Source organism: Chrysochloris asiatica, unplaced genomic scaffold (assembly GCF_000296735.1).
Source record: "Chrysochloris asiatica unplaced genomic scaffold, ChrAsi1.0 scaffold00024, whole genome shotgun sequence".
In the NCBI taxonomy this organism is placed as follows: domain Eukaryota; kingdom Metazoa; phylum Chordata; class Mammalia; order Afrosoricida; family Chrysochloridae; genus Chrysochloris; species Chrysochloris asiatica.
Window position 1 is genome coordinate 10,250,539 of NW_006408542.1, and position 5,285 is coordinate 10,255,823.

Genomic DNA, 5,285 nt, shown 5'->3' on the forward strand with positions numbered 1-5,285 from the left:
AAGAAGAAAGAAGAGGGAAAAAAGCATCATCTGACACAATTTGATAAACTTGATCTACACCTATAAATGCAGTAGTAGCTCAAAAGAGGAAACAAATCCTTCCTGCAAGAATTATTCCCACCCTCTCCACACAAAGAGTAGACAGGGATGGGCAATGTGGACATTGGCTACCCAAAATGGGGGGAGGGATACAAAGGCAAGAAGTAATTGGCTTACAAGCTTTCAAGAGGGAACCTAGATCCAAAGGCCGTGGAAGAAGGTAGAGTCTCCAGTGAATAGTATCCAGCCTGTCCAGGAAGGGCTGATAAAATGAAATACAGATGGGCCTCTTGTGATGCAATGGTTGATAATCGTTATTAGGACTGACTGTCAGAGTTGGAAATGTAAAGGTGGACATTTTATAGCAAGGAGGGGAGTGATTAACTTCTCAGTCTAGAAGCAGAGGGCCCTGGGACCACCAATGGAGAAGAGAAGAGAGCAAGACCCTATCCAGAAAAGCAGAGAGGCCCAAGATGGGGGCAGAGAAGTTGACATGAAGAGATAGAGTGACGGGGGACTTGAGATCCAGAGAGGGAAGGGGGCTGTGTGCTGAGGACTGTGGGGTGGGGGTGGGGGGCAGGCTTGCAGGGTATACCCTTTGGACGGGATGGTAACTATGGCAATGTAATTATGTATGATAGAATGAATGTAAAACTAATAATAATAAAAAAAAATTTTAAAAACAGATGGTAATGACCATCTTTAGAGACTGACTGAATAGGTTTTCAACATCAATATATTTTCAAATTTTTTTTTTGCCAAGGAAAACACACAAAGTTTGTGTCTATGTATGATGTTGAAGCATCCATTTTGTAACTCTTTGACATGTCACTCTTTGGGGAAAATATTTAAAAAATATATCCTTAGGATATTTACTTATTTAACTATTCATTAATCTGTTTCACTTAGTTTGGTTCTCCCACATTAAAAGTAAATATTATGCTGCTGGATACCAGGAAGTACATTTTGACTCATAGAGATCCCAGGTGACAAAGTAGAACTGCCTCCATAAAGCTTTCTTGGCTGTAATCTTTATGGAAGAATATTTTCAGCTCTTTCTCCTGCAAAGCCACAGGGAGGGTTTGAACCATCAACTTTTCAATTGGTAAACAAGTGCTTAACCTTTGCAACATCAGGGCCCCTTTAAACCCAGGGGTTAGGGTGGGGTACAATTTAATGATCCTACCATAGTCACTTAAGAAGCTCGAGTAGCGGACTGGTTACGAGTCAGGCTGCTAACCTCAGGCTCAGCAGTTAGAAACTATGAGCCATTCCGCAGGTGAAAGATGAGTTGTTTTCCTTCGGAAACCCTATACAAGGCCGCTATGAGTTGGGCTGACTCCAAGGCACACTATCACCACCACCGTACACACTTAGACTTCACAGTTTGCTGCTTTGCTACAGTTCATAGATGTTGTTGTCAGGTGCCATCTAGTCGGAACCGACTCATAGTGACCCCATGCACAGCAGAACGAAACAATGTCTGATCCTGAGCCAACCTCACTACCGCTGCCACACTTGACGCCATCAATGATGCCACTTGGCCGATCCATCTCGTTGGTGGTCTTCCTCTTATTCTCTGACCCTCCATCTTACCCAGCATGACATCCTTCTCCAGCGACTGTTCTCTCCAGACAATATTACCAAAGTATGAGAGGCGAAGCTTAGCCATCCTGGCCTCCAAGGAGCACCCTGGTTGGTTGCACTTCTTCCAAAACCAATCTATTGGGGTTTTTTGGCAGTCCATGGCACTTTTAGTAATCTCCTCCAACATCACAACTCAAAGGCATCAATTCTTCTATGAATAGCAGAGAAACAGTTCATAGATAGTTCATACCAATTATCAATTGCAGCAGCCTGGATCCAATAGTAGAAATTGAAAATTTTGTACTTAAAGGCTGTAATTTCTAATCACATATCCCATAAATCGAACTGAAATGGAAAGAGGACATCTAATCCCATCCTCTACATTAGATAAGTCTTTACTTAAATCTTTTAAGGCAGAAAACTGATTGTGCAATTCTCAATGAGACTAATATTTCATTCCTCATATTTCATTAGTTTTTCATACCTAGATTTAAAGATGACTTTCTTTGTTACTCTGTCAAAAGTTAATCTTAATGTTCACACTAATCATTTGTTTGTAATTTTCTCTCATTTGATATTATTTTTCTTTACCTAGCTTATGTAATGTGGCTCTGTAGGGTAAGTATTAGACTGCTAACTAAAAGGTCAGTGGTTCAGACCTACCAGAGTCTCCTTGGGAACCCTATACAAGGTGACTATATAAATCAAATCTGACTTGCCACTTAAAAACAAAGACAACAGTAGCATATAGAAGGTTTTTATTACCAATCCTTTATATGATCAAAGATAATTATTAAACAGTTTATAATCTCTTGTTTTTAAAAACAATTCCATCCTGAAGGCTGTGGTCTTTAATTTTCTTCAGCAAGGTTGCCTCATTTGCATATGGCAGGTTGTTAATAAGGTAGCATTCCTGATGCCACAGTTTCCTTCATATAATCCTGTTTCTCAGATTATTTTGCTCAGCATACAGACTGAATAAGTATAGTGAAAGAATACAACCCTGGTACACACTTTTACTAATTTTAAAGCATTCTCTGTTCCCTTGTTCTGTTCAAACAACTGCCTGTTGATCTATGTACTGGTTCCTCAGGAACACAATTAAGTGTTATGCAATACTCATTATCTGCAAAGTTGTCCATAGCTTGCCATGAACCACACAATCAAAAGTCAATGTGTAATCAATAAAACACAGGTAAACATCTTTCTGGTATTCTCTGTTTTCAGCCAAGATCCATCTGATGTCAGCAATGATATCCTTCATTCCACACCCTCTTCTGAATCCTGCTTGCAGCTCTGAGCGTTCTCTGCCAATGTATGGTTGCAGTCATTTTTTTAATTAGCAAAAGTTTGCTTGCATGGGACATTAATGATATTGTCCAATGACTTCCATATTCTGTTGGGTCACCTCGCTTTGGAATGGGCACACATATGTATTTCTTTCAGTAAATTGGCCAAGTAGTTGTCTTCCAAATTTCCTGCCATAGATGAGTGAGTGCCTTCAGTGCTGCATCAGTCTTTTGAAATAATTCAATTGGTAATCAATCCATCAGTTATCAGTGCCTTGTTCTTTGCCAATTCCTTCAATGCACCTTGGACTTCTTCCTTCAGTATCAGTGGTTCTGGATCATATACTACCTCTTGAATGGTTGAACATCAACCATCTCTTTCTGGTACAGTGACTCTGTGTATTCTTCCATCTTCTTTTGATGCTTTTGACAGAATTCATTATACTCCCTATAGAATCCTTCAATATGTCAAGTTGAGGCTTGAGTTTTTTCTTCATTTTCCTCAGCTTGAGGAATGCTGGGGATGTACTTCCCTTATGGTTTTCTAACTCCAAATCTTTGTACATTTTGTAATAATATTTGACTTTGTCTTCTTGAGATGCTTTTTGAAATATTCTATTCAGCTCTTTCACCTCTTCATTTCTTCCATTTGCTTTATAATCTCTGTACTACACAGCAAGTTTCAGAGTTTCTTCTGACATCCATTTTGGTGTTTTCTTTTTTTCTTGTCTTTTAATTTAAGGTTTTTATTGTGGATTGAGTGAAAGTTTACAGGGCATATCATCAGTTTAACATTCAACAAATCATTTACCTTGTTTCATTACATTGATTATTATCAATGTAATGATTATAATCAATGTAATGAAACAAGGTAAATGATTTGTTGAATGTATTAACTGAAGGTATTTCTCTCTATCCACTTTGGCTTTTTAAAAATCAAACAAAAGAAAGTGCTCAGGCGTATATAATAAATTACATCTCCAAAGGCACATTCTGCAAGTCGGCTCCTGGCCACCAGCTCTTAGTCTTTCTCTTCTTAGTCCATAAATCTAGAGTCCTCAGCTGCTCCCCCTCTCCATGCCCCCATCTCTGCCTCCATCTCTGGCACTGCTGCTTCTCTGGATAAGGTCCGCATTCTATTTGTGCATTCCTCTCTTGATGGTCCTAGGGTCTTGTTTCTGGACGGTACGATTAACCAATTTGCTTTTTTTTTTTGTTACAAAACTTCTACCTTTACAATTGTGACAGTCACGATTAGTCATGATAACAATTATTCACTATTGAATCTTACGAATCTTATCCCCATCTCTTTTCACCAGACCCATCTAGACAAGATGACAGCTATTCAGTGGGGACTCTTTCTTTCCCGCCATACTCTTAAACTAAACTCCCTCTTGAAACCTTGTAAGCCAGTCACTTTGTGCCTTTATTGCCCCCTCATTTTAGGTAGCCAATGTCTAAGTTGCCCATCCCGATCTACCCTGTGTACAGAGCGGATGGCATTGAAACTTGATTTGAAGACTCTTTCCCTCTCTGTTGGTATTTAAATTAACTACCGCTCTGCGTATACATCAGGTTCATCATGAAAATGTATCTTCTTTCACTGTAGCTGTTCCAGTCTGCTTGTCATTTCTAGTGGGAATGTCACACCTCATAAGGTTCTGGATGAGACTCAGGATTTCACCTAAGGTCTTATACTCTGTAAAGGTTTTGCACGAGGCCTATTTTACTGGGCAAATTATAGAACCCCTTTTAGGTATTCCAATCAGGTACAGGCTGAAGGTGGGCTTACAAGTTATCTCTAATCATGTTTCCCAACATTCCTTTCTACCCCACTCAAGTGTTGATTTTACAATAGCAGGCAAGGGAAACTAATAATCATAAGGATTTTAGTATTATTTACCCTCCTCAAGCTATACCTATATTCCTGTAATCCAGAGCCCTCTTGTTCCAAGGTTGAGTTATTGTTGTTGTTAAGTGCCGTCGAGTCGGTTTCGACCCATAGCGACCCTGAACAGGGTTTCCGAGGCTGTAAATCTTTACGGGAGCAGATCACCTCCTCTTTCTCCCACAGAGCAGCTGGTAGTTTCGAACTGCGGACCTTGTGGTTCGCAGCCCGATTCGTAACCACTACACTACCAGAGCTCCTTAAGGTTGAGTATGCATCACTATTTATCTCTGTCCCACAAGGCCATGCAAACCTGTCTCAGTGTTCCCCTATCTATCTTGCTCTTCTGTCTCCTCCCCCATTCTTGTATTGCCCTCCCCAACACCCAAAGTAAATCCCCCACCCCAACCCCATTGTGGTTACCTTATATTCCATTAGTTCTTCCCTCCATTTAAGATAGTCTATTTTATACAGTAATCTAC